The 12,558-nt window shown below is 36.3% G+C and overlaps 1 long non-coding RNA gene across 2 annotated transcripts; it reads left to right on the plus strand.

The window, feature by feature from the left end:
- Positions 1–605: 605 nt before the first annotated feature.
- Positions 606–12,488, plus strand: LOC112450988. 2 transcript variants are annotated; one of them, XR_005232781.1, is made up of 6 exons: positions 606–4,885; positions 5,036–5,176; positions 8,161–8,279; positions 9,805–9,926; positions 10,059–10,156; positions 10,859–12,488. It is a non-coding gene; the product is annotated as an uncharacterized LOC112450988 (long non-coding RNA). The 2 variants fall into 2 exon arrangements; XR_003039717.2 differs by having other exon boundaries at positions 609–4,885; positions 10,059–12,488.
- Positions 12,489–12,558: the final 70 nt, after the last annotated feature.

Below are 12,558 nucleotides of genomic sequence, written 5' to 3' on the forward strand. Positions count from 1 at the left end.
TAGTTCTCATTTTTCATTAAATAGTGATGGAGATGGAGACAAACCCAATGTGCAAACTCATGACTGAGTTCCAAGAGGAATTTGTTTTAAATATAAAGAAAACCAAAAACAAAAGCTGACATTGCAGCAAAGATTAAACTAAATACAAAACATAACAAAACCCAAACTGTAACAGAAACCAGAGACAAGACATGAGGAGAAACTAGCCAGCGCATAGAGTGACAACAGACCAGAGAGGAAGTGGAGGAGATGACTGGGTTTTAAAGACAGAGGGTAATCAGGGGAAGTGAGCACAGGTGAGTGATTACAAACCTGAGACAGGTGTAGACGGTCATGGCAGGAGAACAAGTGATCAACTGAGGACAAGGGAAATATGAAAGAGAACACAACACAAACAAAAAAAACAACTAACGAAACTAAACAAAGGAACAACCAAAAACAGAACAATAAACCCAAAACAAAATAAACTCAAAGAACGACCCAAACAAGAACCTCAATCCTGACATAATGGTGTGTTATGGTTCGGCTCTTAAACCATAACAAATGAAGGGAAGCAACCCAAAGATAACTTAAAAGGGAATTTATTTAACAAAAAAACCATAACTGGTTGGGGAAGAAAGGGAGAAAGGGGAGAGAGTGGCAGGGAGACAAAAAGAATGAGCTTTCTAGTCAGAGGAAGTGGTGCATCTTATGGTGGATCTGACGTCATCTGGAGACACTGGCCAGCTGCCTCCACTTCCAATCAGCACCAATTAAGGAGTCCAAAACATGGAGGTTAGAGACCCAGAGAAAAAGGCCTTGGGCCGTAACAACGGTAATACTCCAAGCTCAACTTCGAAGCAGTTATACCTACACGCTGATTCTATTGTTGCTTAGTCACCAACCTCCAAACAACCAACATAGAGAAACATTGTGAAACCATTCTCTGAGGACGAGATCCATCACCCAGTCAAGCATCAGATCATCTACTGCTAGCTCAGCTGCGCTCAGAGCTCAAGCAAAAGCTGAAGCTGCCCATATGCAATCTTCATTTGCTAAAAGAGAAGGGGAGATGATGGTGGAAGAAGCTACGTTAAAAGCAAAAATGCACATTTTAAAGATGGGAAAAGATACAGCCACAGCCAGTGCAGAAGAGGCAGTATTTGTAGCTACAGAAGAGGACAGAGAGAGATTCTCGTCACAGCATCAACATACTACTCATGACATCCAGTGCCATACAATGAACGAGTGAGTATGTTTTACAGCACAGCCATGAATCATTAGAACACCCCTCTAAGTTAATAGAGCCAGGAATGGAGAAGGTAGAAAAGGACATGAATATCCTAAAAATCGACATTGAAGAAGATACTTACCTACAAGAAAATACCAACTTCTAGCCTACACAGCAAGTTACACAATATACTATAGAGAACTGTGCTCTTCCACAGAGATATAGCCAAAGACCTCTGTATCCATCAACAAACCCAGTTTACCAAGAACAACCTATACAATAAAATCAGCTCCCAGATCACTTTTTAAGCAGTCAACGCCTGCATCAGACGTCACAAAATACCTAATGAGAAGAGAAGTAGTTACATCAGGTTTGATGGAGTTTGATGAGAGTGCAGAGAATTATTGGGCATGGGAGGCATCATTTCAAGGTGTTATTGATGAACTTAATTTACCTTCAAGAGAAGAGTTAGATCTTTCAGCAAAATGGCTTGGGCCAGAGTCTAAAGAACAAGCCAAAAGAATCCTAGACATACACAGTCACGACACAACCACAGGGCTAAACATGGTCTGGGAAAGATTAGAAAAGACATTTGGAACCCCAGAAGCTGTGGAGCATTCACTCCTAAGAAGAGTGGAGGATTTTCCCAGAATCTCAAATAGAGACAATGTGAGATTAAGAGAGCTCGGAGACTTCCTACTGAAACTGGAGTACACCAAAGAGGGAGGATACCTTCCTGGGTTAGCATATTTAGATACGTTGCATGGAGTGAATCCCATTCTAGAAAACTCCAATTTGGTCTTCAAGAAAAATGGATTTCTCAAGGATCGAAATACAAAGAACAATACCAGGTACTCTATCCGCCATTCACCTTCTTCTCACAGTTTGTTCGCTCTGAAGCAAAGATCAGGAATGACCTTAGTTTCATCATGTACCAAGGTCACCTAAGCACCAACAAAATAGAAAGGCTCTCAAGGTACAACAATAAAGTGCCGATCTCTGTCAAGAAAACTGAGGTGTTCTCTGAATCTACAGCAACTCCTATAAATGCAGCTGAAAAAGGAGCTACAGATCCAGAGCGACAAGCCCCATGCACTGAGGAAATGCTGTGCCTACCGCAGTAAGCCCATAGAAGAGTGTAACACCTTTTTTAAAGAAAAGAACATCTGCTTCAGGTGCTGTGGTTCAACCAGACATAGGGCGAAAGACTCAACAAAACTTCTGGAGTTCTTTTTTCTTCAAGCTATATACTATCTGTCCAGCTGTACATAGCAGATGTTTTACTGTCAGGGCAGAATAACCACCCTATGCTCAAAAACGGTGTAAGTTATGGACTGTTACGTCGAGCCACTGTTTTGCTAGCGTGATAGATAGGTATCTGACGGCTTTATATCGCCCGTCAGATAACGTTCCCCCAGTTTAATAAGAGGTGAATAGTATGTGATGGGGTGTATAAACTGCTTATGAAATGTTTTCACAATAAAAACAGAATGTTTTTTTGAGTATCATACACATTTTTGGTAAACGTTTTCTGTATTATGATATTATTAGCACATTTTATTCCTAAAAGAATAATGTTTTTTGTTTTTTTAATGAGAAATATTTGCCCCTCTAAACAATTCTTTTATTAGATAAGTCATTATTTATTTTAATTATTAATTGTTTTTGTCCACACATTGTCTATATTGTCCATAACAGAGTCTCTCTATCTATCACACTAGCAAAACGGTGGGTTAACTTCGCCAAAACAAGTTGTTTGACCTTTCACGGTCTCCGTAGTTCCCTTGCAGCGCGAGCACAGCGCGGCGGTTACGAGCATTGAACATGAACGCGCGCTTTTTGCCGCTTATGCGGCACGGAGACGCAGGGGGAACCATATCTGATAGTTGAACGCGGCTCAGTGTAACATGGACAACCTATTCCTTGGACAAAATTCATATTATTATTATTATTATTATCTTGAGCAAACATAATAGTAGAATGACATGAAAGTGCAACAAATACAATAAATTTTTCAAGGTTGATAGAAAGCATTTTAAGTGAGGTTTTACAAAATTTGATGTATCATAAGTGTTCAACAGTACCCATTATTCAGGGAAAAAACCAAAAACAAACATCAAATCTTGTCTATTTTAAACAGACAATAATTTCCAAAAGCAGAGATATACAAACAAGCCAACCTAGCCAGTGGGAAATATCTAAGGTAATGTACAGCAAGGTATTGTTTGTCCACTGGTTACTTAACTACAAAAATTAAAAAAACAGTAACGATAAAAGTCAAGTCATTGTTTTGTATTTTCCTTCCAATTTGAACTGTAAACAATGTCCTACTGGCCATGTGTTAAAAATAAATAAATATACAAGTGAATTGCCATATATTTATATTTCAAAACACAGAATACAGTATATGGCATAACTCCTTCCCATACTTGTGCCTCTTGTCTCCCGCTCTCAGCAGTCCCTGATCACTTGGTCCATGGACCTTTTCCATCCATTCATCCATCCATCCCCCATCCATTTCCTTACTCTTATCCATGGTTCAGTCACAAGGACAGTAGGTCCAGGAGAAGAAAAGTCCAGACATCCCTCTCCCTATCAAAACTCTCCATCGCCTCCTGAGGGATCCTAAGGCTTTTCCAGGCCAGAGAGACTGTAAGATCTCTCAGCAAGTTCTGGGTCTGCCACAAGTTCTATTCCTAGAAGGCCATGCCCCAAAAAGCTCCAATGGGAGGAACTCAGGAGACATCTTAATCAGATGCCCGAACCACTTCATCTGACTCTTTTGATTTTGTAGAAAAGCGGCTACTCTACTCCAAGCTCCCCTTGAATGGTGGCGCTCCTTCGATGAAGGTTGGAATGTAGAGTGACCAGTAAATCATGAACTTTGCCTTTTGGCTCAGCAATTTCTTTACTATGCCAGAATGAAGAAACCCCCTCATTATTGTATATGGAACTAAGCTTTGTTGATCGTGAGCCCAACAATATGTAGTTGGTATCACCCAACTTCACAAACAAGCTCCAGCTCCTTTCCTGGCAGTGAGGTGGCATTCAACATATTTAAAACCAATTTGTGCCCCCTGTGATGAGCAGGCTCAGCACCCCACCCTCATCTGCCACCCAGCTTAGTATGCACCCAACCTTGATGACTCTCTGTGCAGGTGGTGAGTTTATGGGCATTGGCATTCTATTGTTTTTTGAGCTTGGCCTGGCCCAACTCAGGAGCCAAGGCTCGACCACCAGGTGCTTGCCAGCACCTTTACTCTCATAAGGATAGCTTAGGATAATTATGCTGTCCTACATTTTATATTATATTTTATGTTATTGTTGTTCCTATCTAAACAAATTACAAACATGTTTTGTCAAGATTTTAGTTAGGGACTAATTCTTGGTTGAGGAATAAAAAAATACAAATGTATAAAAAAAAAAACCCAAAATACCAATTGAATCACATGTGCACTTTCATTTTATTAGGTACTGTTTGATACAAGCTCATCAATGGGAGAAAAATGCTATGGAAGTGTGGACATTGAAAAACTTCATGCTGTAGCGGAGCTTTTCGACAACTTTGCGTCACGAACAATGGCTTATGACTTCCATCATCTTATTGGCCTTGTGACATTTGCATCAGATGTGAAAACAGTGCAGACTTTTACAGAAACCCTTGAACATTTTAAGGTAAGTGTTTTACTTGTCTTGGACAGCTCTTCATTGCATATTTGACTTATAGATATAAATATTTGACTTCAGTATGTTCATACATTTTAATGACTAATAGCATTGGTTGTCAAGCCATGATTTAATAGAAAAATTTCTTTCTTTTTCTAGAAACGTGCACACTCTTAAGGCAGCAGGTCGTACAAAGCTCTATGAATCTCTTGAACTTGGGAAGCTTGAGCTGGAAAAAGTAAAGAAGTTCCCAGACTGTAGACTTTGCATTCTGTGTCTTACAGATGGAAATGATGTTGGGTAAATGTTGCTGGATTTGCTGTTTCGCTATAGTTACCTAACTAACATACAGTAGATGCATTTTATGAATTATGTATAAGTCTTGTTATGAACACACTATGGTTTTGCATGGTTTAGATTAAAACTTGGTTCAGTTAAATAAATTATAATTTGAGTTAGAGCAGTTCTCAAGAAAAAAACTAAATTACAGTAATCTGTTATGTATTTGTGGACATGTATGTATGTTGGCATAAATGTGTTTGCTTGCGGTTAGGGGTGTAACAAGATTGAAACATAACAAGATTTCTCATGGAGTTAAAACTGCTCCTCGAGCATAAAAACATAAGATCACTCGTGACTTTGTAAGGTGCCATTAGAACCGAGGATGTCTCTGCCACTTGAAATTGCTTGTGTGGCAGCAGCTAAAAAAAGAAAAACCAAAACATTTCAGGCAATAGAACCACACAGCACATCCCTCAAGTCATGTTGTGGAGGCAGCTTTTCTGCAGCTTTTTCTGCAGTGTTAAGAGAAAGTCTCTGTTCTGCATTTATTTAAAACATAACAGACCTAATGTTGAGTTAGAATGGTGATCTGTCAGCTTTAAAACTTAGAAAACTGAGTTTGAAGCTTTTGCTAATACATTTGAGAGGAAAAAATTAAATCAAACTTTGAGGGAAAACAAAGTAGGACTGTACTGTTTTTTAAGAGTTCATTAGACATAGTAACTATTCTCTGTGATGTAAATAATAACTAGAAGCACTCGGAGAACACAAACCTCCACCAAGGCCATAGCATCAATAAAACAGTGATTTTCATACATTTTCTTAATATTTAGTAGTGTTGACTTTAAACTATATGACTTGGGTCAAACATTTTGGATATCTTTCCACAAGCTCCTCTCAAATATTGGCAGTAATTTTGTCCCATTCCTCCTAACAGAACTGGTGGAACTGGGTTAGGTTTGTAGGCTGCTTTGTTCACACGGCTTTTCAGATATGCTCACCAATTTTCTGAGATTGGGATCAGGGCTTTGTGATTGCCACTCCAAAAGACTGACTTTGTTGTCCTGAAGCCACTTTGCAACTAATTTAGCTGCATATGAGGGTCTTTGTCCATTTGACGACCCATTTGTGTTTAAGTTTTAACTCCCTGGCCGATGTCTTGAGATGTTGCTTCAGTATTTCCACATGGTGTTCTTTCCTCACGATGCCATCTATTTTGTGAAGCGCACCAGTCCCTCCCTCACAACATAATACTGCCGCCCCCGTGTTTCACAGTCAGAATGGTGTTCACAGACTTGCATGCTTCCTCCTTTTTCCTCCAAATGTAACATGGTCTCAGTTCAGTTTTAATTTGATCAGACCACAGGACATGTCTCCAAAACGTAAGGTCTTTATCTCTGTGTCAATTGGCAAACGGTGGAGTAATGACTTCTTCCTCTCTGAGTTTCCTTTCAGCCCATGTTGGTTCAGGACTTGTTTCACTGTAGATAAATGAAACTCTGACCAGCTACAGCAGCATCTTCAAAAGATCTTTTACTTTTGTTTTGAAGTTGATGCACAAATTTTACATCAAAACACATTTATCTCAGGAACACAGAACTCCTTCCAGAGTGATATGATGGCAGGACATTTTCATGGTGTTTATACATTTTCATGGTGTTTATACATTTTCATGGTGAACCCAAAAATAAAACAGTTGTTGAGGTCCACAGTTATCTTCCTGATATCTTGGGTGATTTTCCCATGATGTCACATAAAGAAGCAGTGTATTTGTGGTGTGCCATTAAATGCAATCACAAATGTGCCTTCAATTAACTTAAATGGTGTCAATTAACCAATCAAAAGCTTCCAAAGCATCTTCATTTAGGCTTTCCTAAATTGTTTAAAGGCATAACAATTTTAGTGTATATTAACTTGTGACTATGAAGAAAGTAATAATAATTTAAAAAACTATAAAAATGCTCTTTTATTATTCAGGCATTTAACAAATAAAAGTATTTTGGGAATCCTAACTGATCTAAAACAGGAAAGGTTTAGCCTGAATTAATGTCAGACATTGAGGGAAAAAATGATTGTGTCTTTTTTCTCAGTGTATGTAAACATTTGATTTCAACTGTGTAGTTGAAGCAGCCTTTTCAGGCCTGTAGAGGCTCATAAAGAAGAAATACCAGTCCGTTGAGTTTGTAGACAAAGCTTTTTTTCTTAAAAATTTGCTTAAAATAAATAAAACTATTATTATTATTATTATTAATAATAATAATGTCTCATCCCATCCAGTTAAATAAATAGATAGTGATAAATGTCTCTTTACAAACCAGCTGTGGTATAGATTTTTATGGATTCAACATAAGGTAAATAATTTAAATAAATAATTATTTTGATGACTCAATGTAAAGCGAAAAATTGTGGAATTTGTAGTTAAAACTTGAGTCAGTTTAGTTTTGTTCTTGTAATAATGACGTAAGTGTCAGGTTGAGTGGTGAGAGCGTCAACCCAACGTGCAGACTCATCTTAGTTTGAAGGAAAAAGAAAATATATTTTTAAATAAAAGAACTAAAGCAAAACTCTGGTGAGGCAGCAAAACAAAACAATAACAAAAATCCAAAAATGTGGTAAAAACAACACAATAAGGCAGGACATGAGAGGAACCAGACAGCATGTACAAGCGTCAATGGAGATCGAGTAAGTTGCGGAAATGACCAGGTTTTAAAGCAGAGGGTAATTAGGGGAAGTGGACACAGGTGAGTGATTACATACTAAGAGCTGGTGGAGATGGGCATGGCAAGTAAAGACAGAGAAGAAGAGAATAATGACAGAAACACAAGAAGCAGAAACTAAACAAAGACAAAACATTAAAACAATAACCCCAAATGCAAAAGAAATCTCAAAGAAAAACCTAAACAAAACCAAAATTCTGACAATAAGTTCTTTGTTTCTCTTTATAATAAAGCACACACCTAATAAATGACGTGTTGATAACATATCTGAATATTTGTCAACAGATCTGCCGTAAAGCCAGCCGATGTTGCTGCCAACCTCATAAAATCTAACATAATAGTGGATTCCATCCTTCTTGGAGATGTGGAGAATAATATCCTGCATGGAATCAGCATTGCAACAGGTACTTTTAATCTAAACATTTAAGTTGACAAAATATGAATAACCATTTGCTTCATATGATTTAAAGGTTATGATAAATAATGCTAATGTCACATTATAGTGCAAGGTGACCAAAAAGATAATGCAAAACTGAGCTTATATAATATTTCATTTTTTTAGTTTAACAAAACTTTAAGAAAGTAATAATTGGATGTGCATCTACAACTGATTAACTTTTAGAGTCAACTAAATTTAGGATGACCGACACAGCCAACTCAACTTTGAAAACAAAAAATAGCTATATATCAGTTTTATAGATATTGGTCTAAAATTTGGTGTGATACAAGCTGAGCATCATCACCAACATATACTATGAGCACTACACATTGATCTTTAAGATCTTTGCTTAAAACTTTGGCAATACCAGTTGGAGTGAATTCTATTTGTCCATCAACAAAACAATCTCATGAACCAATGGATGGTTCAATCGTTAGATGAACATCACTCAGAATATTCCACAATGCCAAATTGTGCGTAAGCACAGACAGCAAAGCGCTGAGGTCCCTCTGTTTTGCATATGTCAGCTACCAGAAGCGAATGGCTGTATTTTAACTAAGATTTCTACCTCATGCAGACTTTTTTATCTGTCTTCTTTTTTTCCCTCATTCATATGCAGATAAGAAAGAAATAGTGTTTAAAAAAGGGCTATGGAATCAAACTGTTGTGTATCTAGGGGTGGGCACATGCAGTGCACTACTCTTAATAATATTTTCAGGCTGGCAGTTCTACAGCTTCCTTTCAAAATGTGAATGAATCATATTCAAAACCTCCATTGTGGATGCAGCTTCCAGGAGTTGTGGCAAGTAGGTTGTTGGTATCTGTAGTAGTGGGGAAAAGAGGACCTTCTGTCGGACACCAGCAGAGAGGGAAGGCAACAACATAAAGAGGGAGGCCTTTAGGATTTGGCTGCCCCAGGGGTCACCTGACACAGCTGACACTTTCCAATTATTGGAAAGGAGGTTCTAACTGATTGTTGAAACTTGGAGAAAGGAAGAGCAGTGTGGTTCTCATCTGGGTCACAGAACAGTGAACCTGATCTTTGCCCTTGCAGTTGCTGAAGGGGTTGTGAGGATTTTATCCAGTTGTTTTGTGATTTTGGAGAAGACTTACAACTGTGTTTCCAGGTAAATTTGTCATCAGAAGAAAATCTACAGATTGACTCAAAAATAGAGTAGATAAACAGCCCTTAAGTCAAAAGCCCTGCAAGAATTAGGGAAATCAATTTGCTGACATGTGAATGAGCAGCACCTCTCACATGTATTTTCAGAACTGCAGTTCTGAATGTCTTTATTCAGTGAGTTACACACACAAAGCATGTACAGTGTGTAGGTAGACTGATGTTAAATTGATTTTCTCATCACTGAAAATGTAAGACTGGCAGTGAACTAATGCACAAACATAATGTGGTCTTTCTTTAAGATTTTCATTGTAGATATTAGCATGCAGTATTTTATTACACATAAATCAATAACTTGTTTTGTTTTTAGGTGGGTGCTGCTTCAAACCAGAAACAAGTGAAGATGGTCTCAAGCTTTTTGAGATTGAAACTGTTCTTTCTTTGGAAATGAGGAAGCCCAGAAACAAAGCTGACCCATCACTTATAACTGATGTTAGTAGACTTTATCAGTAAAAGATTTAAAAAAAAATGGTGGAAATAAAAAATACAAAGAAAAATAAAACAAAAACAAGTTTTTAAACACTGCAACAATTTCCTGATTTTTGTCTCTTTGTTATTTTTCAGAATATTTTGAAGGGCTTCTTTGCTACTCATGGTTATGATACATTTCCAGAGGCTTTATTACCAAATCAAATGTACAACAAAGTGACTGTGACACAGATGTAAGTGACAGAATAAGCTGTTATTTCTACCAAAAATATGCTTGTAACTTATTTTGTTTGATTGCTTTGTTTTGTTGTAGCTATAAAGATCAAGTTAACGTGCAAAAATCAATTCTGTCTGTGTTAGTCTCCTGGCTGTAAAATGACATGAAGACAAATTGACATCAATTATTAAAAATATATTTAGCTTATTTTGAAAATGATCACACAGTATACCTACCATCATGATAAGTTTCATTTTTAACACTAATATTTCTGGATTATTTAAATCCAGAAACTTTAAAAACCAAACCACCAAAAATACTTTCTTTTATGTATTCGTTTTATTGTGCGTGATGGGAGCTTTACAAATTTTCCCAGCTGCATAATGATGGTGGTCAATGCTGTGTAGGGACCATTTTTTGCTGGATATTCAGTGTCCTTAATTTTAAGGCTTTGTGCTATATCATGTCATGGCACAGTCAATGATTTTTCTGTTGAGATTTTAAAAGATAAATATTCTTTTATGGGGCCTAAAGTGAAGCTATTCAAAAAATATTTAAAATAACTTTCTTGTGTGCCCAAGAAACTGCACACAGGCACAATCTCACCAAGATCGCCCATAAAGCCCATAATTTTAATCACTCCTGCGCTTGCTATTTTTATTTTTTTTGGTTTCCCCCAAACTTCCTTTATCTTTTGTGACTCTTCTTCTTCCTGTAGATTTTTTGATGCTTGACAGAAAACTTTGAGTCTCCGTCAGATTGGAGAGGGGTGTGTGCAATGTCTTATATACTATGGGCATGCCACACCGCTCTAAAGGCACAGGCGGCGAAAGCGACACCATCTTGTCAATTGTGCAGCACTGTGTAAACAATGCTGACTAACAAAATTAGGACTTATTGTGAGTAAAATTAGGCCAATTTTACATGAACGCTATCATTCAGGTTTACAGATATACACTGTTATTGTGAAAATAACGATAATAAAAAAAACATTATTTGAACAGATAATATTAATAATAACCAATAATTTACCAGATAATAATAATAAATATATGGTTCTGAATTGACTTACCTGATAAAATAATGGGTATTTATAATAATGTTTTTAATAATTACCCATTATTTTATCAGCTGTGCACCCTGACCACTGATGAGATGTGATAATGTTTATTATTATTATTATTATTATTATTATTATTATTAGTAGTAGTAGTAGTAGTAGTAGTATTGTTAAAAACATACATGTTAGGCTGCCTTTAGGCCCTGGCCTCAGATGAAAAAAAGACCTGTGATCTCAATGGGGTTTGCCTGGTTAAATAAAAGTAAAATAAAATAAATTAAAATATATTATTATTATAAATAACCATTATTTTAACAGGTGAGTCAATTCAGAACCATATATTTCCAAAGCCAGATGAGACGTGTAATCTGACTACATGTTATTGCCGGATGGTGTAGGAACTGTTGACTAAGAATTTGAATATTTAAAAAAGGTAAAAATCTCTTTATTTGTTTCCCTTGGGATAAATTAGCCTTGGACAGAGGTGTTCCACTGCACAGAGACATAACATCACAAGGTTAATAAATACAGAAATAAATAAATAAAATCATCCAAACCTGCTGCAACACATTATCCTCCAACCTTTGAATACCTTATTGAAGAACTAAACTAATTAATCAGGAATTAGTTATTATACTCATAGTATAATTAGTTATCTTATTCATAGTCTACTAAAGAACAGTAACTTTTAAAGCCTGTTTTTACCATTTAAAGAGTTTCTTTTGCTTCCTCTGCTGAGTCTCCTTCTAACTCAGTTTGCTGCCTGAAGGACATCTCATCAGTGGCCAGGTTGCACAGCTGGAAATATCTGGTGATTTTTGAGTCTTTACTTTTAGAGCGTTGAGCCTGGTGATCCGTCAACAGATTCTAACCACCCATTAAATAAAATAAACAGATTTTAGATGGGATTATAGTCACTGTTGATTTTCTGATACATATAGGTTCTATCATTTGCATATTTAAAAATGAACTTGTACAGAACTTTAAATACAATAATAAAAAAAAAACCTTGTAAAAAGTTTATTTCAGTTTTAAAAGTTTCTAATACAATATTAGAGTTGAGTAAGATAGGCTACAGGGTCACTTGAATATGTTTTGTGTGAAATAAGGGATCACAATAATTATATTTATATACTGAATAGATCTATAATATAATAAACAATCACATAAACCTCCTAATTTTTTTATTTTTTTTAATTTTTTTATTTATTCAGTTTATTCATTTTCATTTTAAAAACAAAACATTCACATACAAAAAAAATGCAAATCAAAAAAAAAAAATGAAAGGTAGCAGAAGAAGAAAAAAATCCTATAATATCTGCCCCTATTTAAAAATAATAATAATAATAATAATAATA

This window comes from Kryptolebias marmoratus, linkage group LG24 (genome assembly GCF_001649575.2).
Source record: "Kryptolebias marmoratus isolate JLee-2015 linkage group LG24, ASM164957v2, whole genome shotgun sequence".
NCBI lineage: Eukaryota > Metazoa > Chordata > Actinopteri > Cyprinodontiformes > Rivulidae > Kryptolebias > Kryptolebias marmoratus.